The sequence below is a fragment of the Aythya ferina genome, assembly GCF_964211825.1.
Source record: "Aythya ferina genome assembly, chromosome: 2".
NCBI lineage: Eukaryota > Metazoa > Chordata > Aves > Anseriformes > Anatidae > Aythya > Aythya ferina.
Window position 1 is genome coordinate 109,463,081 of NC_140297.1, and position 22,399 is coordinate 109,485,479.

At 34.7% G+C, this 22,399-nt stretch overlaps 1 protein-coding gene across 11 annotated transcripts in view; it reads left to right on the plus strand.

Moving 5' to 3' along the window:
- DLGAP1 (DLG associated protein 1) overlaps positions 1–22,399 on the plus strand; it is a 417,012-nt gene that overhangs the window by 129,321 nt on the left and 265,292 nt on the right. For 4 of the 11 annotated variants that reach the window (XM_084510658.1, XM_084510663.1, XM_084510661.1 and 1 more), the window contains one exon: positions 10,490–10,598. The exons of the other annotated variants lie outside the window; for them this stretch is intronic. The gene's annotated coding sequence lies outside the window, so the exon portion shown is untranslated. The remainder of the gene's footprint in view (positions 1–10,489; positions 10,599–22,399) is intronic. 11 annotated transcript variants of the gene reach the window in all.

Below are 22,399 nucleotides of genomic sequence, written 5' to 3' on the forward strand. Positions count from 1 at the left end.
ACACTTAGATATCAAAATTGAGACTCTGTGTGTGTATAACAGCTGTGTTAATGTCATCTGCAAACCAGAGCTCTGGACACTATTACAAATTAAAACAAAGATAAAGAAATAGAATTAAGAAGCAACTTTATTCAAGAACATAAAACTTCACAAAATGCAGAATAAGGAAGAAAGAAAATACTGCAGGTAGCTCCAAGTGTACTTTTCAGCAAAAACAGCTACAGGAGCCACCTTAAATGATGACGTTAAGTATGTTGCAAAATTAATGGAAAATAGCTATGCAGTTAGCACCCACCATTTGTGATTACTATTCTTCTACAGACTTTCATGTGTTACTGTTGTTGTTACTGTGAAGTTGCAGTTAACTCACATCACCAATACAAAGAGTCTGAGCTGTTCACCTGAGTCTACATTTATATCTCAGTATGTGCTATACCAATTTCTATTGTGGAATCCACAAACTGAGCAAAACTACAAGTCTGATCCATAAAAATTTTATTATTTTATGTAAATAGGCTTATGTTGCAAAGCTGCTAATTTCTTTGCCCTGATAAACTCCAGGAATATACATATGTTTAGATTAATCATAATAATAATAATGTGCACATTAGCAAGGTCTCTTCTTATAAGATTCTCAAGGTTATAGTGTAGGAGAGCATTCTCAAATTCCTATTCAAAAAGAAAGAAAAGAGTTTAAGAACATCTTGTGAAGTAATATTTTTTATTTTAAGGCCATGCATGCTTTTTCATCCTGTAGAGTTATGGCTCAATAATTCTGTGTTTTGGGGATTTGTTATTTTTATTTTTCAGTGCTGGTGGTATGTTTTTTTGTGTGTTTGTTGGTGGGTTTTTGGGGTTTTTTTTTTTTTGCATGTTTGTTTTTGTGTGTGTGTGTTGTTTGTTTTTTTTTGTTGTTGTCATTGTTTGTTTTGTTTTCAAAAAGTGATTGTCATCCCACTTTCTAGAGGGCAAAAATGGAGCAGAAAGATGAGAAGTAATTTATACAGTCATGTAAAATAAGATCTTCACAGAAATAAGCTATTAACCCAGATTGCGTTAGTTCCATTCTTCTGGCTTAACAACTACATACATTTCCTCTTTTAAAAGGTATTAAATCTGCATAAGTTTTGTTTCTTTTTTTTTTTTTTAATTAATCTTTTTAAAATGTATTTGTGATAAAATCCTAAACATTAATTTGCTTTCTTTTTGTCTCTTTGGTAGATGTTATTATCATGTTTTTATGGGTTTCTTGCATATACTACCAAGGTCAATAACATTTCAGAGATGGGCAAGGAATAATATTTGGTGTTAGTACCTGCACTTGTATAAAGCTTCATTTGAAACAAGCAGAGATTGAGAGAGAAAGCACTGAGAGCATTCACGTTTACAACATCATACTTAAAAAGTTTATTCTGGAGATAAACTCAGAGAGGTCTTGAAGTAACATAGTATTCTAGGCGGTATTCATGTATTCTAAAGATCCTTCATTTTACATTATCTCTGTTGTTTACATAAACCAACTGAATTAAAAATACTGCACCCTTTGGCTTGTATTCAGTAACAGTCTATTGCCTAAGGAAAAGCTGAGCAAAAGCTATTCATACTGAGGAACAAACACTGAAACTTTAAGGTGGCTGTGGTGGCTTAAAAGTAAGAAGCTTTAGAAATGCTATTGCATTTCTTAGATCCGTGAAGGTAACCCAGCTGTGTCCCTACACTCTGCTGTGAGACCTAAGAGTGACCCTGCCTGCCACGTCACGCTTTCCATGGGAGGAAAACCTCCCAGGTATTCAGGCTAGATGGAGGCACCACTGCTGGTAATAATAACAAATGTAACCAGGAACACAAAAAAAGGTCAAATCTGGGGCTCAGTCCTCCTAGAAATTTACTTTCTAATTTCCTCTCTGAGTCATCTCCTGCAAAAACATAGGGGTACAACTGGTTTCCTGTGTTAGTATAAATTCCCTTTTCCTATGCCACTAAACTGTCATATGTAATTCAGGTGTGTTTTTTTCAAAAACACACAGTGTATTCAATCCTGAAGGTTTCCCGAAATAGCTTTGGAAAATTAATTAAAATCTAGAATGACTTTTAGAAAGGCAGAAGGTAATGGCTGTTAAAAGCTGCCTGACAGGGTGGTTTCCTGGCTGTTGTCAAATGGGAATAGAAATTAAATTTAGCAGAGTTCATGAGCTCTCAATCAGCAGCAAAGTAGATAGGACCTGTCATGCCCATTTGCAACAGAAGCTAGGATCTGATGATATAAATTTATCTTCATACTGGTCTCCTTGAACCAGTCTAGTTCCTGTCAGATTCCATTGACATTGCACACCTAATAACATGATCACATTTAAAGACTTTCAGATATGAAGACTTTCCATTCAGATTTCTGTGTTGCAGTATATATCTTCACTGTTTCAAATTGAACTGAGTTTCACTACATAATTAAGGTTTAGCTCATTGTAACCAAAATCTGATGGTGAAAGAGGTTTATTGGATCATTTAAAATCAGATGTTCTAAAGCATGAAGTTTTCCTAGTTACTGGCTCTTCAAGGAAAAATCACAGATATATCTTTTTAAAATGGCTTTAAAATGTTCTTTCCATGTCTTGAGCATTAAATACATTATAATATGTTTGCATATATGATGTTCCTAGATGAGAAACGCTTTTTTTTTTTTTTTTATGATTATATTTTAACTAATGTTCAGAAGAAATTCCATAAGGGAGAGATTTATTTACTGACTGAGTACACCGACTTGAAATAATGCAGTGAAGAGCTTGTAAATGTATTTATAATAATCTGGAGATGGGAGAAAAAATGAACAAAAAAATAATAAAAACAATATCTGGGAGACAAATCGCTTTTATCAAATGAAATTAGATCCTTTAGACTACATCTCCATGATGATTGTAAATATAAGATAGTCATTATTTTTAAAGAGGGATTAAAGCTTGTGAGTTACTTCCATTTTGCATAGCAAGATCTTGAGGTAAAGGCTTCAATACCCAATGATTTATCAAGAGATACTAGACCAGATTCTCAACATTTCAGCACTCACATTTATTTTGGAATTTTGGGTTGGTCATTTAGCTACTGTTATACCCTTATGCAAAATTTCAGCATTTGGAATTAAATGGAGTTTGTTTTAGTATCTTGAGTTCTTTGTCTAGAAGCACTTTCAAGTACTTAAATTCTATGCTAATATTAAGCAACAGATTATTGTTTGTTCTGTGGCAATGTGAAATTTTAAAACAGCTTTGCAAGCAGTTAACCCAGTAGACTAAAAGAAAATTATACAGTTTTCCTATGCAGTTTGAAATATGTTCTAATGCGAACTGTTAGTAACTGTTGTAGAAACATTTAATTTGATGGAAAGGACAACAAACAAACAAACAAACAAGTGTATTTTTTTATATCTTTAGCTGAGATCAGTTCCTGCTTATTAACTGTGCTAAAAATAATTATAATAATTCATAATAATAAATGAGAGAAAGAGAGAGAGAGAGAGAGAGAGAGAATCCTGAAAGCCAAAGTAACTGATTCAGTAAAACTGCAATGTCTCACTAGGGGCCTGAGCTTCTATGGCAGTTCCGTGCTGCCATTTGATCATTCAACTGTAGTGATTCAATCATTCTTCACAGCTTATTTAGTATATTTCTTCATTCACGTCACAGGAGATTATGTGAAAGCCCTGAACAGTGCTTGCCTGTGTAGGCAGACTGAACTAATCCACATTCCTGCATGCAAAGAATAAGATTCTGGCTTGTGATCAACCTTGTTAGCAACCACAGGGAAATTCTCAATGTAATTTGAAAGATAGAAATTTGGGGGTGACGAGAGGGGGATTGTAAGAAGCATTGCATATCTTCATGCTAAAAGAGAGGAAAATATTAGTCCAGTAAGAAATCTCCTACTTCAAGAAACTTTATATTAAAAATAATTATTTATTTCATAGTTTATTTTTACAGGACAAGATGGCACAGCAGGGACACAGTTTTTTTCAGTGAAGTAGCTGAGTCATCTAGCTGTAGAGATAAATTTGGTTAGGAGAAGAAAGACATTGAGAAGGAAAAAAGGTAACAGCAAACAATTATGTATAAATGAAAGTGAAGTTTTGAGTACGATAGCACAGGTTATACAGCTGCCAAATGGCTTTACAGAAAATGTTTCATGTTACTGCTATTTATAGTACAGGAAAAAATAAAAATAAAAAGGTACTCTTGTATTTCTTTCTCGCACTTTCTATGAATTCTCTAGAGCTGTTGTAAATGTGCATTGTGCAATTCATATATTGCAGACACCCATACTGTAAGGAGTTTCAGGACAGCTTTTATTGTGACAGGTCAGCTAAATTACTCTGTCATATGTTGTTACTATGATACTTAATGGTCATTAATTGAGGATGGACTTGTGATTTGCACAAAAACAAGAGCAAACATTTCCAAGCCCAGTAGAAAGCCCAATTAAAAAAGAAAGCTACTGTTAGAGAGAGAATGATTACAAATCATGGTGTCATTTTGTACATTTTTGCCTGTCCTCTCTTCTCTCATTTCAAGCCTCAGTATCTTGCTTAATGCATTTTTGACCTAAATATCTCCTTTTTTTTTTTCCTCTGCTTCTAACCAAAACATAGTTACAGAGGTTGCAGAGATTCTTCCATATCACCACTCGCAAATATTCTGTAAAGCAATTATTATAAACTGTTCCTTGTTTCCTCTTTTATGACTGTAAGAAACAAGAGAAGAGAGAAAGAAATGGAAATAACTGTCCAAAACATGAAGACTGACATAAAGTTCTCCATGGTAACTTTGTGACCCAATTGTTGCTGATGTACATTCTCTCACTTAATAATTTTGTGTTTAAGTTACCCATTGCAGCATGATGGATTTATACTGTATTCAGACCAAGAACTATGATTATGGTTCTTGGCACATTTACAGATAATTTTTTTAAATGATAGTTGCAGTAATATTTTATGTCTAGAAGTTGTTTATACTTCGCATTGAAGCAGTTACACTGCTATCATGGATGCCATTGTCAAGAGTAAGAAAAACAAAACAAACAACTTAATAAGCTGTTCTACATTAAAACAATGTCATTGATCTCAGGGGAAAAGTTATTGTTCTTAACAAAGAGCTTAGTAATACTTTGGGAAGTATTTCATTAAACAAACAGAAATATATATGTATGTATGTATGTATGTATGTATGTATTTATTTATTTATTTATTGCCTTTCCTGACAGGCAAATGTTATGTCACAGCAAGTCAGCAAGTGCAATGCTCTTCTTGAATCTTTATCTTGAAGTAACTTCACTGTGATATTCATTACTTTTGAATACTAGTGAAGATTTGGTCATTTGTTCACATGTTTTACCTAGACTTTGGCCTGTAACAGACTAAAGATTGATGAGAGAAACAATATCTAGCCAAAACATATGGAATGACATCATCTTGTAGAGTGAGGGTAAAACAACTATAAAACAATTTTATTTTTTTTCTGTGACCATTTGGATATTTCACTTGTTATTGAAGTCTTTATTATAAAGAGCCATTTCAATAATTTATTTATGAAATTGATTAGCAGAACATTTCAATGTACACATTTTACCATAACAGCTTTGAATGGTAAATGGATTTTGCAAGAATACATATATCAAATGTGGAAACTTGGACAGATGTAATGTACACCAAACCTTTGAAGCTGGAAACACTATAAAAGAGTAGGTTTAGAAATAGACTTTTTATCTGAAACTGCTCGTAGTCTTTCAAATGTGAATAAAATTCTTAGTGATGAAGCCACAAGACTAATATTAGATTACTTGTTCTTTCAGATAGTGAAGATGATTTGATATTATTTATGGAGCAGCTGGTTCCAGAATTATTTTATAAAATGTTAACAAAACCCTCTATTCATACTGGAAAATGTGCATTCTATCACAATAAGAGTGCCATCCAAAATTCTAAATGAATGGATAGAAAACAATTATTTTGTAGTTGCTGACCTATAGAATAAGATAGAATCTTGCTGAGGGAAACAAATGATAAAGATTCTCTACAGAAAATTCACACTGAATTTTCTTTTTGAGCCATGATTCAGTCAGCTAACAAAAGGCTCTTACAGCAGTGAAAATGACTTAGAATGAATAAATTGAAGCTGAGTTTCTTCTTTCTACAGAAAACACCTAACTACTCTAAATGAAAGGTTGTGGTGATTTTTTTTTGTTTGTTTGTTTGTTTTGTTTGTTTTGTTGTTGTTGTTTTGCTTTGTTTTTCTTTTTGTTTTGTTTTGTTGTTGCTGTTGTTTTCATTTCCTCTTTGAGAGTCCTGTGCCAAGTGAAAGCTGTGAGAAAAAAAAACATCAAGTACCTGTGTCTGATGGGACTTCCCAGTCCAGTCTGTAAAGCATGACATAGCATTATGGTTAGTGCCTGGAATATCTGGTGGTTATGATGACACATTTATGTGGCCCAAAGGTGCCGGTGAGCAGTGTTCCCATCAGTAGCACTGAATGTCAGGGAGTGTCCTAAATCATAGGATGGAATCTTTCAAATGAAGACTTCTTTAGTCTTCATTTCAGAGCCTGAATACTAGGAAATTGTTCAAACACTAAGGTTGTGCTCTTGATCTGAACCACTTGCCTGCTTTTCTCTGCTGACTGCAGAGAGAGCCTGTGAAGACTGACTTCCCAACTTACACATCAAAATTTGGTGAGTCAAGTTAAGGCAGTATGAAAATAATTGAATAATTGAAACCTTGGAGTTCCAGCAAAGAGTTTAAAACTAAGATAGATAAACAGAACAGAAGGGTTTTTGTTGTTTTGTTTGTTGGTTGGTTGGCTGGTTATTCCGGTCCCAGATGTGTACATGGCCATTATTTAAATTCAGTCCTTAATGAGATTATGTATGTTGGTAAAACCCTACAGTGTTCTACTGGTGTTGGAAAAATAATATATTGAATCTGTGATTTTTTTTTTGCTCAAGTCTAAAGGCATTCTTGGGAAGATATTCGATCATGCATAAGGGACATCATTGTTATTTTGTTTGTTTCTGAGTGCCTGTGTTAAGCTCATCCCCAGGCTGTAAAGAAATTGCAATCCCTGTTTCAGAAAATTCAAGAATAATCATCATTGTTAATACCATGAGATAAATCTATTTCATAAACTGGATGCATCTAACAAATTATTAAAGATCTCTTTGGATTTCCCAAAAGACATAAAGAAGGATATAAATATTTGCAGATCAGATCTGCATTTCAGATATCCTGCAGATGGAATGGTTTAGCCAGCTAGATACCTTGGCACCCTTAAAAAATCTGTCCAGTTTTTGAAAATGTTCTGCCTAAGCAGTCCAGCAAGTGTTGGAATGATAGTAAGTTCTGAAAAGGTATATGGCTGCATATAATTGACAGTGTGCACCAAATCCAGACTTGTCATTGGCTTGTATCAAATCTTTAATTCTATTTTCATGAAAATTACTCAGCCCAAGTGCACCTATATCAATATCCTGTCTCCAACAATGACCCAAAATGGAAGCCTACGAAAGCATGTAAAAATGTAGAAAGTTCACAATGATGCTTTCCATAATATTCCTTCAGCTTCTAACCATTTGATTTAGACTGGTTCAGTGGACAAAGACTTCATTTGACGGAAGTGGAACTCTTCATAGAGTTCCCAAGTTTTCATCTATGCATGTTTTCATTTTTCTGTTTGAACCATGTAGACTGTAACATGCACAGGATGGCAAGGATGACCACATTTTAATAAGGTTTTACATGAAGAGCCACCTCCTTCTCTTTCTTCACAACCTGTACTTGGACAGCTTCATTTGACGGCCGTCTCAGTCTGTATCAGAACATGAAGAACCGAACCGTTTTTACAATCTGCATACCATCATTCCAAAGGCATCTGTCATAGCCCCCTTCAAGAGTCAGTTTTCTAGATTGACAAATGCCAGCCCAGCCTATTTAATAATTTCTTCTTTAGAAACCTCTCCGGGATACTGATCACCTTCACTGCTCTTTTCTAGTTCTGACCATACCATTCTAATATGGCAGTGCAAAGCTACATGCAGTGTACTAGATTAAGGTGGGACATTTATTTTTAGTGACCTCATGATGTTTTCTCTTGATCTTCAATTTTTCCCTGATAATTCTTAATCTTGTTGGTCACTTACTGGACATTTTCCTGGAAAGGTCTATAATAGCTCCAAGTTCTTAATTTATAATTAGCTCAGAGGCCATCTTTTCATCAGTAAATGTAGGTGTTGTTTTCTTTTCTTTTTACCCACTTGTGTTACTTTTTATGAATACATACTGCATTTCATCTATCATTTTACTACTGCTCAATCTGGTAAGATCTTTCTGCAGCTTGTCCTCATATTTATTGCCCAGAGAAACTCAGCATCATCAGCAAAGTTTAGGTAAGTTCACTACACACCTCTTTTTCCAGATTTATGGAGAAGTTTAAGAGAATCATACCTGGAAAGGTCTTTGATTTCACAGATGAATTCTTTCCAATCTGGAAACTTTCCTTGTGTTGTTTTTTTGTTGTTGTTTTGTTGTTAATTGTTTTATCAAATATTGTATCTGTTCAATGATCTTTCATTTTATCCTACGCCTCTTTCATGAGGAACATTTTCAGAATAATTTTTGAAGTCTGAGTAGAAATTCAATAGAGTGAATGGATGGATCTTCCTTATCCATGTGGTCAAAGACCCCTTCAAAGAATACACACTGCATGATAAAGCATGACTTATTGATGCAAAGGCTGTGTTTCTTATTCCACAGTACTTTGTTTTATCTTTGCATCCACTACTTCTATTCTTACAGGTCAGTAAAATTCTGTTGGAACCTTTAAAAGTTGATGTTGCATGCAACGTCATGTTCCAGGTACAGCACCAAGGCAGTGTCCTTTGCTTTATATTTCTTTCTCCTTACATCTCCCAAAATATTTCACAGTGAATGCAATCATTTTTCATGTTTGTAATGCTTCCAAAGTAGTCATCTGCCTTCCTGAAAACATGCAAAATTTCATCTTTCATAAATGTGAGAATAATAGTCTAAAAGTCTATATTCTGTAAGCTATGTGGGTTTCCGATATGAAACATCACACTGATTTCATGGTTAAAACCTGTCAATGATGGCTTCTACTCTAAATTAATGTAAAATTTGAGCTATTTACAGAACAGATCTGTTTCTCTGTGCTTTTGTGTGCAAAACAAGGGATTTTATTTTCGCCATAATGTCTAAGACAATGCTGCTAGGAGTAGGGGGACTACAATATATGCACCTTCATGTGTGGGGGCTGAGTTTTAATGTCCCATGTTTAAGCAAGCTCAACTATCCTGTGTTTTTGGTGTGAGCAAAGCTAATGGTGTTTGTCAAGACAGAAGGAGCCTAACATTAAAGTGTGCATCCAGTGTGATGACTGATGGTTGTGGTGGGAGAGGGAATCGGTAGCAATTACCTGTTTGGATTTTATTGCATAAGAATAAACATTGAGCACTATTGTACATGTTTACTGCATGGAGCAAAGGCATACTTGCAACAGTGATAACAATTGTAATAAAAACTCAGTCTTCGTAAAAAAAAAAAAAAAATCAAAACAAAACAAAAAATGTCAAGACCAAAAAAAATAGTTTCCTTGTCATTGCAGCAAAAATTACTGCTGGTGAAAGGGAGAGTATAATTTCAGTTCCCTTAGAGGCAGGTGAAGAACTGGGGCACTGTGATCCTTTGATGTTGCTGTTGTGTCAAACAAATTATATGAGTACGTTTTTTCCAGGTAATTTCTGTGGTAAGTAAAATGAATTATAGGTACCACAATGGACCAAAGGAAAATGTATCTGTGCCATTTCTGAAAATTCAGGTTTTCTTATGTAATGATTATGCATTTATCATATGTTGTATTGTTTTCTGTCAGGCAAACATGCACCAGATACAATCATAGCCATTCAGCTCCCTGTTGTTTCACTGAAGGGCTGATCTTTTGTTGCAACATTTTTATTTTCGTTGGTAATATTTGTTACTTTATTCTTGAAATTATTTATCTCTAACTAAAAGGAAAACTTGGTGAGCTAATTAGTTGATAGTAAGTTTAGTTGCTGTCCATTTAAGTAAATGATACCTTATTGTTTCATAGACTCAAGACATGTTTGAGATAAGTGCCCATGTTTAAGAAATTATGAAAGGTCTCCCAAGGATGATTTAGGCTATGTAAACACTGAAAAGTGTACTCCTCATTACTGCAACATTCATGTCTGCCCTTTTCTCCTCCCTTTATCAAATCTCATCATGCTTTTGGAGATGGAAATTTGCTGAGCAGAGTAATAGGTTTTCAGCAGTTTTTTCCTTTTCCTTCTGTACTACCTTATATTTGTTGCAATAAGCAACAGTCCTTTAAATTACTGCACTTATAAAGCTTTAAAATAGGGCAGATTAGAATTTACAGTCCTGATGATACACAATTTTTTTCCATTCTGTCTCCAGACAAGATGGCTTGTGGAAGGATATGCTTCCTGGCTTTAGAGGAGTCTTTGTTCCATCCAGAACCCCAGAGTTTGTTTGCACTTGCAAGGACAAATCCCTTAGAACCAAAGTAAGTGCCAAAAGTAAGAAACTTTGCATCAAAACTGATTAAATGTGCCATCTGTGATAATCTATTGCAGAGGCCTGTCTAGCTTCATATCCCCAGTATCTATTATGGAACAGGGAATTTAGGAACCTTTGCTTTCTTTTCTAAAACTATAAATGTTACAGTTTTATCAGAGTATTTATAACCTCAGACTCGTGTTACCAATATAAGACATAAGACCTCCTTCCATTTTTGTTTTAGGGAATATTTCCCTAAAGTACCTACACTGAGTGTAAATGACTATTCAGTTCAGTTGGTTCATTTAAAATGGAGTTTAAAATGTCTGCATTTTCAGTGATGTTTGTATCATGTTTGGATTTGTTTTATTTTTTCACATACAGGCAATTCAGCAATGACATACAAAAATATGAATTTATGACAGTTTGGGGTGGAGGAGTTTGAAAGTGCTTTGTTTTTTATATTCAGCTGTGGACCGTAATCTGCAATAACAACAGTACATTTTAAATGATGTTTAAGTGATTATTTTAATGTAGAGGACAGTTTATTAGAAAGCAATATCCATCTCTTGAGTGGATAACAATTCAGGAGTAAATAAGAATCTCAAAATAGGCAAAAAAAGATAACTTTACTAATTTCATTCCAAATAATACAATTGTCATGAAATATATATATATTTAAAAAAAAAAAAAAAACTGTTTATGAAATCATATGTTTAAACATGCGCCCTTTCCTGGCTTGTTTCAGATATATATTTCAACGTGAGAAGCACATGCAAACATTAATATGTAATATTCATGAAATCACAGAACAGCTTGGGTTGGAAGAGACCTTAAAGACCATGTGGTTCCAAACCCCTTGCCATGTACAGGGACACCTTCCACTAGGCCAGGTTGCCAAAAGCCCCATCCAGCCCAGCCTTGAAAACCTCCAGGGATGGGGCATCCACAGCTTCTCTGGGCAACCTGTTCCAGTGCCTCACCACCCTCTGGGTGATTTTCCTCCTAACATCTACTCTAAATCCCCCCTATTTTAGGTTGCTCTCCAGCTTTTTTATACGATCCCTTAGGTATTGAAAAGCTGCAATGTGGTCTCCCCAGTGTCTTCTCCAGGCTGAACATCCCAAGCTCTCTTAGTCTGTCTTCTGTCTTCATAGGATAGATCAGCTGATAGATGATCAGCCCTCTGATCATCTTCATGAACCTGCTCTGGACCTGTTCTAACAGATCCACCTCCTTCTTATGCTGGGAGCCCCAGAGCTGGATGCAGCACTCCAAGTGGGGCCTCACAAGAGCAGAGCAAAGGGGGACAGTCACTTCTCTCCACCTTCTGGCCACTCTTCTGTTGATGCAGCCCAGGACACATTTGGCCTTCTGGATTGCAAATGCACACTGCCAGCTCATGCCAAACATTTTGTCCACCATAATCCCCTAGTCTTCCTCTGTAATGAGTTCTTCTCCCAGTCTATACTCACGTCTGGGGTTACCCTGACACAGGTGCAGCAACTTGCACTTGGCCTTGTTGAACCTCATAATGTTTACATGGGACCACTTTTGTAGGTTGTCCAGGTCTCTTTGGATGGCATCCTTTCCTTCTATATGAGTGGTGTATCAAATGCAACTCTTAGCTTGGTGTCATCTGCAAACTTGCCAAGGGTGCGCTCGATCCCATTGTTTATGTCATTGACAAAGATATGGATGTACTAGAACAAGTCCAGAGAAGGCCCACAAAAATGATCAAGGGGCTGGAACAGCTCTCCTGTGAAGACAGGCTGAGAGAGCTGGGGTTGTTCAGCGTGGAGAAGAGAAGGCTCTGAGGAGACCTTACAGCAGCCTTCCTGTACCTAAAGGGGGTCTACAGGAAAGATAGGGAGGTATTCTTTTTCAGGGGATGTAGCAATAGGGCAATGGTTATAAACTAAAAGAGAGTAGGTTAAGATTAGACGTTAGGAAGAAATTCCTATGAGGGTGGTGAGGCACTGGAATAGGTCGCCCAGAGAAACAGTGGATGCTGCATCCCTGGGGGTGTTCAAGGCCAAGCTGGATGGGGTTTTGGGCAGCCTGGTCTAGTGGGTGACATCCCTGCACATGGCAGGGGTGCTGAAAGTAGGTGATCTTAAATATCCTGTCCAACCCAAGCCATTCTACAACTCCTGTAATACATTGCTTTCCCAGAGGGAGTTGGGAAAAATAAATAAATAAATAAATAAATAAATAAATAAATAAATAAAGCATAATTCGATTTTATCAACATGGAACTCAGAGGAGATTATATCTTGCTGTATCATGTGTTACCATAACCAAACTGCTTGTTGCATCCAAAGAAGCTCAAAAATATATAGGTTGCATTGCAGTCTGTAGCACTGATTGCAATCTAGACAAAAACAATAACAAGTTTTCACAAGTTTTAGAAGTTTCATGCTTAAACACTTCTGACTCCACTAGCTTACCCTGAACACAGATTATTTTCTGTTGATAAATGAAACTGTAAGCAAGGCCCTTATATCCTGAGCTAAAATGTTTTTCTTTCTTTGATTACTTGAATGAATTCCTAGTATCATGTTCCATACTTATTTCCACACTTTCTACCAAAGTTCTAGTTTAAGCCACTTATCTTTCTGTTGCTGTTTCATCACCCACCATCACTACTCTTAGAGTCTCTAAAAAGAGGTCAGTGACATTGCACAAATCTTACTGTCTCAGGGACTGAAAGTTATTTATATTTATCTGCAACATTAATTGACATTTAAACAAAAGTGTCTGTAATCTGGTAAAACAATGTGAGGGGATACTCTATGAAATGGATTTGGATTTCTTTGGTATGTGTAAGAGAGACAAGGAATAGTTATATGTGAGAGCAAATGGCATGCATGGGCAGTTACTCAAAACAGCTCTCTACCTTGCTTTGGGCAATTACTGTTACACTTGGATATGCACTTTATGACTCTTTTCAGCTGTATCTTCCCCTAGAAACTGAAAAACCTGCTCATCCAGCTTTTGTCAGAGAACAATATGGGAGAGTGCTCTGTCAATAGTCATTTTTGTTTTAAAAGGCAAAACAAATTCACTCTTCAATTTGAAAGAGAGAGAAGGAGATAGTACTGGGAATTGTGGCAATAGTGATTGTGAAGTAGCGATTGTACTGTTCCTGAAAGAGAATGATGGTCAACATAAAGCACTTTAAACATCTGATATTGTACTACAAATCAAGAGAAAGTAAAGTCATTCAAGATTTTCCATGTCAATGTTTTAACATTCTTCTGGGATAACTATCACTAGAAATGAGGTGGTAGTTATTTGTTAATATTTGTTGAGAGTAGATCATCTGAACTACAACAATTTTTGCAAACCTGTACAGCCAGGCAAGGTACTATAACAATAGTAAGAAAGATTAAAGTTCCCTCCCCTTTTCCTTGGGAAAGAAGAACCTTCTTTTGTTCCTAGAGAGGTAGGTAACATATAATGAGATATGTAATCTGATAATTTATTTATTTTTTTTAGCTACAAAGAAAGTGTGGAGGAGAGGTGACAAGATTTTTTTTAGGCATTCAGACAGAATTCTCTAACAGCAATCTCAGCTGTAATCAGGTGGAACATAAACAATTCTCTTTTTGGTAACTCTGAACATCTTATCCTACTGGACTTTCATGTGCCTTCCAGACTTTCAAAAGAAAGTCTGGCCTCTTGGCTTTTTGATGAGATGATAGTCTGGGTAAAAGCATACTTCTCTTAAACCATGATCTATTCTGAGAGTGATATTAACATTATAAAGTTCCATAGTATCTTCTCAGTGGTGAAAACACTTTCTTGTAAACCGTCTTCTGTTCATGTTGGGCATTCATTACACTCCATGGAGTTTAAAAAGTTGAAGGAAGATATTCTTTCTCAGAACTACCTAAGAAATGCTGAAAAAATATTTTGAAAAATAGACTCTGAAGTATTGATTTTGCATTAAAAAAATAATTTTTCTTTACCTTTTTAAGTGAAATTTATTTTGATCAGAAACACACATATATCATTATCTCAAAAAAAAAATAAATTAATTAAAAAAAAAAAACTACCAAGAGCAATCCTTTGGCCAAGAAAATAAAATTGAACTGAAATATGTAAAAAATATTCCTACCACTATGACTCAGCCCTGGCTGAATTCTATCTCTTATCCATTCTTTAGTCTTGCAGTAGTGAGCTCTATTGAGGGAGATCACTTGCATCTGGTATTAAAGCACTTCCTGCTTCAAAAACATTCTCCCCTGACTTAGCTAGATTTCTTCCTTCATATTCAAATACTGTGAATTGGGGGTTTGTTTCATTCATGTATTTCTACCAAAACAGAGTACTAATGTTCCCGTGGTGCTGCCATTTAATGCAGAGGTTGCTGCAGCATGTGCTAAGTCCAACCAAAAGTTCTATTGTTTTAAGTATTAGGGGAAAAAAAAAATGGAGAATTATTAAAGAAATTCAATTGTTAAAAGAATCTTTAAAGAAATGCAATTCAATTCCCCATCCTCAAACCCAGCCCTAACATCATTTCTGCCTCACACGGCAAATATAAATACGTATCTTATCAATATATACACACGCCAACCAGTTCTGTTCTGCATAGCTCTGTAGATTGTTAAAGAAAGATAGAATGAATTGGTAACTCTTTAGTTAGAAAGACTGGAACTTATCACCTCCTCATGTGGGGCTATTAGTACTCAAATAAAATGATTCATTGTTAAATTATACTGTCAATTATATTTGCAAATTGTGAAAATACAAGCTTCTAAGAAAAGACATATCAAAATTATTATAGTGCTACCTACAGTAGTAGAGTACTATCTACATGGTTTTGTACACAGAAAGCTGCAATGTGGTTTTTCCAAATATGCAGATTTCAAGTTCAGGGTATTGTGAATCTGTATACAAGAATGTGACTAACCTAAAATAATAAAAGGATGGATAAAATAGAGTGAAAAGGAATACTTTGTAGCATCAAAATAGCTGTGATTTTGATAAATACAGGTTGTACAGGTGCTCTGTTGGATAAGGAGGACTTGAGGGCCCTGCACTAAACTTCAGAGAATCAGCTTTTAAATGTATTTAAATGTATAAAAAACAGCAAATGCTATTTTGCATAATATGGTTTGGTTTGCCTTTTTTTGAAGGATGTGCATTGATATATTACTTGTGATATTTTCTCCTATATTTTATAACATAATTTATTTCATGAGAAAACTATTTTAACCTTCTTGATACACTTGTATACCATTAATAAGCAAGACAGTAATCCCAGTCTCGATAAGAGCACAACAGAAGTTTTCATACTTTCCTTTTTGTAATCAGAGACCTGTGACTGCAGAGTATATCTCTGTCAACTTTTTTGCAAAGAGAGCACATTTGCTTGCTGTGCTGAGCAACTTGTGAAGATATAAGCAACATCATCTGCAAGGGCAACAAGCAAGAAATACCATCCTCCTTGTTATTTTGTATCATTCCTTCAGCTGTTGATTACTGTCTTAATAGCTTCCACTTCAGTATTGCAAATGAAATTTGCCAATTATAGCACTTCAGTTCATCTCTCTGTATTCAATGACACATTTATGAATTGGTTTGAAAACAGATATGACACCAGTTCAATATTTTACATTCTAGATCCTTTATCTACAAGGATATCTGTGTTCTAACTTGGTTTTGAGATATCAACGGGTATTTAGTAGGTTTCAGACCATCCCAAGTTGAAATTTTTCAGTTTTTTTTTTTTTTTTTTTTTTTTTTTTTTTTTTTTGGTGCTATCTTCTGCAAGGGTTGTGAGATACAACAAACAAAAAGTCTGTAACCTTCTGGAAGTAATTTTCAGATGCATTTCTGTAAAGGCTAGAATGAGCTACCACTTGAAGCATATTTTCCAAACACTCAAAATATGATCATGTAGGGTCTGCTAAGCCTCATGTGCTCTGTTTTCTCCAGTGGGGCTTAGATGCACCATAAGCATAAACTCAGTAAAGAATAGCTCTTGGAGTCATAACTTCAGTGTTTGTGAAAGAATATGTTTTCCTGCCTCATCATTTGGTCAGAAATCCATTATCTGAGCATAATGTAAGTCATGATGTATCTATCCCAAGTCTGGAGGTAGTCTCTGAGGGGGGAGGAAGGAAATGTTATAGCCACTAATGAATTGTTTGTCCACAGTTTGCAGCCTGAGACTAGATTAGGCACCTATTTCAGTACTGTGCCTTGACAGAGGACAAAATTTATTTGTGGGTTTGCATGTTCATTATTTTATTGTCATCCTCATATTTGGAATATGTAGCCTTTGTCAAAAAATAGTACAAGTACCAAAAATTGCAAGCAATGGTCAGCAGAGTTCATGTTCTCAGTGCTAACGTCACAATATCTGTTTGTTTAGAAACAAATGGAGCACAAGAGGATAGGATCAGTATAATGCAGCAATTGGCACTGAGGACCTGAAACTTCCATTGAGGGGCTTCAACTACTTAACTTGTTTTTCCTAGATTTCATGACCATTATGCTAAAATTCTGAATTACATTTCACCCCAGGGAATTCTTGTGAAGAAATTCTCCAGGGAAAAAGGGTGGTCATAATGCCTCCCAGAATAATAAAACTCTCATTCCTGGATACTCTTCCCTTATTAATGTAAGCAACATAAAATTCAGAGTACCTAAAAAGTTCATGTATGGTTTTCTTAGTGCTTTATCTTAAAGAGAGTTTTATAAATAATGAATAATGAAAACTAGTGAAAAGAAGACTCAGTGGAACATGATCGGTAAAATAAAATATTAAAAATTGTTAATAATGTGTCAGGGCAAATTAATTTAAAATTACAAATGAATTCTGTTGCACTTTTCATACATTATTAGACAAGTTTAACAATCGTATTTCAAAATAGTTGGAACTTTTCTATTTTTTAAGGTATACATCCATGAGATTTTTCAATATTCTCTATATTTAAAGCAACATTAACTATATATATATGATTACTAAATCGTCTTTGTACATGTGTTACTAAATCATCTTTGCAGGCTGTTTTACATATACTGGCAGACCAAAGAAAATAAAATAACCAAAAAATAAGGAACAGAAATCAACCTCTTCATCAAGTTTTATTAAAACTTTCTTTATTATTCTATGGAATGCTTTTGGTATTGCAGAAATAATAGTATTTAAGAGTTTGAATGTTCTTACTTATGATGATGAATATGTTAATTTGATTTTTCATCTTTTTTTTTTTCAATACATTTATCATACCTATAACTAGCTGTACATTCAAACTCTCATTATTATTCATTTTATAACTTTACCAATGAAAGTCATGTAAGAGATATTTCAAAAGGGTTTTATTTTCACTAGCAGAATGCTTTAGACCTTTTCTTTCTTTCTTCTGATGTTTGACTTTGGGCGTAAATGATGTGAGGTTTCTTTTTCTTCTCATCCTTTCACAGAACTCAAATTAACTTTGTTCTTAGAGCAGCAGATATATCTTTTCTGAGATCTGTATGTTTCATACCACTAGTCCCTTTCTCCTGCTTTTTTACCATCAATAAGTACTCTGTTACATTTGCTTCATCCATTTATTCATGATTTTTCACTTCGTGAAAGCAATAAATACCGTCTCCCTTTTATCATTCAGCTCCTAAGTCATTCTGACAGCAGAAATCGCTGTTCCAGTTAGAGCAGGTTCATTAGGTCATCAGAAAGAAGGAGCACCTTTACACCTCCATCCTTACTGCACTAAATGCTGTGGCATCAAACGATCCAGTTCATGAGCTGGTCTAAGCATCCAGCAGAGCTTATAATAACACAGAGAAGTATTCTGTCACAGTGGATGTTGAAATTATTACCTCTCATTTGCAATTCGATAAAACTGTCATTTCTCCTCGCTGTTCTGCTTCTTTTCTACCATATGTTCTCCTTAATATAAGCAGTTGGGCAGCACTTTTGGTATCATTCATCCACCTCATCTCTTGCTTCTGTCACTCACAGTGATGCCTGCTTTCTGCAGCAACAGCCTACTGTTTGCTACCTGTGACTGCTTTTCAGTTCTTGTTTTTTTTTTTTTTTTTTTTTTTTTTTTTGTCTTTGTTTGTTTCTTTGTTTGTTTTTCTCCAAAAAAAAAAATCCACCAGCAATATGGACTTGTTTCTTCAGCATTATGCTTTTCACATTTAAAATTTTGTTACTTGTGCTCACTTTGCAGTTGTAGTTGAATGTTACATAAGTAATATGATTAATTAGCACTTGTTACCACTTTACATTTCCTAAGTACTGCACAAACTAGCTAATCAAGCAGTTAGCAAACTAATTAATCAACCAAAAACAACAGTTGCAGGAGTTGTATTCTGCGTTTGTCCTTCTTAAATCCTCTTGTATACTGGTGTGTTATGAGGTCTCTAATCAAGAACATGTCTAAAAATGTTCTCTTGATTAGGTGATTTCTTTAACTTTCTTAAAGAAAATGTAGAAAAATGGTACTTGTGCAGGGAGATACAATAAACCTGATTACAGTGTCAGATCTTTAAAAAGCTTTTTACTTCATCCTATGTTCGTATTCAAATCAACGGCAAAATTGGCAACCAGTGTGAGCAGAGATAAGCCAGCAGTGAACTCCTATGCAAAAGATACCACATTCATGAGTCCATAAGATCATCTTTATGTGTCTTGGCTATTAATACAAAAAAAAGGAAAATATTTTTTATGGTCAGCTTAGCAGTATTGTCAAGATAGTTGCTGTCTCAAATGTACCAGGTCAGTAACTACCAAGGTAATTATTTAAACTTCATTTCTTTCTTTTACAGTGAACAAAACTAGCTCCTTACTAACAAAGGTTTTCTGTAACTTTGTTATAAAAAAAAATAATAATTTATAGCTAATAAAGATAAACCTGGAATACTATAATTTTTCATTTTTACATACACGTATCAGGAACTTGCATATGACCACTTTTCATGAATTATCCCAGTGGCACAAGATTATTTTGCAGACTTATGAATCAATACTGTTGACAACATAGTTTGAACTTGTCTGTGTCTTTTGTTCTTAACTTGGTGAGGTGAAAAAATACATGGCTTACTCTGATATAAAAGGAAAAAAACCTCCTTTACTAAAAGGAATGGGTAATTGTGCAGGAAATAACATGTGATCCCTACTGTGCCTTGAATTAAAACAGTTCCATTGGGTGGGAATTCATGCAGCAGTAAAGTTTCTTTATTTTACCAGCCACTGTAGCATGATGGAAAGGTAGAGAATTTTCTATTGATGGCTTTTCTACACACACACGCACCATCATCTAGTATAATATCCAGAGTTCTGTTTGACAAGTTTGAAGGACTGAGATTAAGCACAGCCAATGGAGCAAAAAAACTGAGCAAAGAAGCTGCACATAGTATGTGAAAACCATTACCTAGCCAAACATCTTAACCATGTCATTTTGTAGGGATAGCCTTAATCATACACCAAAACTGATGTTTAGCTTTGGCCTCAAAGGAGACATGGAATAACATGGAACAGATGAAATTAAAAAAAAAAAAAAAAAAAAGACATTTTTTACCAGGAAAGGTGAAGAAAAATAAATATACTTTGAAATATTTTGGTAGACAGGCTTTCTGTTATATTGACTGTCTTACATTATTATAAATGCAACCTTTTATGAAACATTATGACTAGATTATCAAAGTATCCCAATTTGCAGATTTCTAATTGTTCTATGGAAGTAGATTTATTTAATATACCGTGTATTTCAAACAAATGTGAAACAGAGAATTTCTTCCTGAAACAGCTGGATGCAATTTTTTAATGTATCAAAACTTGTCTGAATGCATCATGTGTACTCCTTAAGCTGAAAACAGATTTTTGGCATTTCAAAGTAAAAAGAATTTCAGTGATTACAATTTTCCACTATAAAGGAGAAAAGGTGTAGTCGATCACAGGAAATAATACAGAGCAGTCTTGTGTAGTCTATGGTTATATCTTCAGAAGTGTTCAAGCACAGTTATATTGGTGCAATAAATGCCTATTGATATTAAAAATAGATACTAACTTTTTGTATGAAGCTTCAATAATCAAACAGGTTTATATGTTGCACTATATATATATATGTTGCATATATATTATATATAAGCAGTATATGGATAGATTATATTAAATACCTCTTAATATGGCATACATCTTTACTTGCAGCGTAACAATTTAAATTAAATTCAGTATACTGTTCTAAATACTTTTTAGTCGTGTTATTTTGCTGTAACTTTACATTTCCATGTGTAGAAGTTGGATTATGTATTCGCTTCAAAATCTGTGTTGCCTTACTTACTGTCATTTCATTAAATGATTTCTGAAGCCTGTAGTTCCACACACAATTGAATTTCTGGAATTAAAAAAAAAAAAAAAAAAAAAAAAAAAAAAAAGTGAAAATTACACCAACATCACAGATGATGTAAGTTACATATTGATAATATGTCAAAAACTAGATTTAATGGAAAGTTTAAAATAATTCTCCCAAATGTCAACTGTCAAAAAATGGGTTTGAATTGATGTGAGTTTGTCAGAGAAAGCAATGTGTAGGACTTCAGACAGAACTTCATAAGATGGACACTTTTAAAATTCATATTCTGGAAGTTGTATTATGAAGCTGCATAGTTTTCATTTTGTACTATGAAAAAAAAAAAATACACCATGGTGTTTATTTCCTGTTTTGTGTGTTGTTGGTGGTGGTGGTTGGTTGGTTGTTTTTCTCGTGCCTGTCTTATATTATTTTGAAGAAGAGAGGGCAGAAAACTTAGAGTGGTTTTAAAACACGATAATTCTTTCAGTGCCTCAAGCATATTTCCATTTCCTTATATGCATGTTCCCAGAAGTAAGAGTGACCTGATGTAGTTGTGAGGAATATGGAGACCGGTATAATTTGGTAAAAAGCATTATACATTAGTGAGAATGTCATTTGAGGTACACCAGGTTTTTTTAAATTGGCAGAATTATGTTAGAAGCACTTCTATTATAGATGTTTTAGGCAGAAATTGCATAAAGTGTGAAGCAGTATATGGAAGAAAAAAAATGTACTTGCTCTTTGTAACATTTCATTCGACTCTGCAGGTGCAAGGAGGAGACTGCCATCACATACATGTATGTAGTGTGAATATGTATATGTAGTGTTTATATGTATATAAAAAAATACATAAAATGTTAAGGGGTGACGGACAGGTTGGTCTCCATACATTGTTTCTTAAATTATTTCATATTAAATGACTATGTCCTAAAATTTCTGTCTGTTGCTTCCTTCCTTGGGAGCAAGAAACAGGCTGACTGAGCTTGACTGCTAATGTGTTGTACAAATTTCATGAGGATATTTTATGTATTTTTTCTTCTGCTGCTTATGCCATTAGCACAGTTGCAAATGGGATCCTATTGAAAGTGTGCCACATGCCTAGCTGTTAGGTGTGGACATCTCTTGTACTTTATTGATATTTTTGCATGGCAGTTGGGGTTAGCTGCTCATCCTCTGTATGAACTGTGTGGTGAGTTTCACCTTGCAGGAAGTCCTGGTGTCTACCAACTGTGAAGAAGGCTGTGCAAGGACTTCTCCACACAAGTAATACAGTAACTATTAGGAGTGACCATAACCATTCATGTTGTGTATGGCCTTTCTTTCCTAGGTCTCTCACCTGTTGCTCTCAGATTTTTATCTTTCTCTCATCCCTTTTGGACAGTTGTTAGTTTTCTGCTTTGTATCTATTCCTGTTTAAAATACATAGATACATAGATATCAGTACGAGGGTGTTCTGATACAGAAGAATGTATTTTATTTTTTTTTT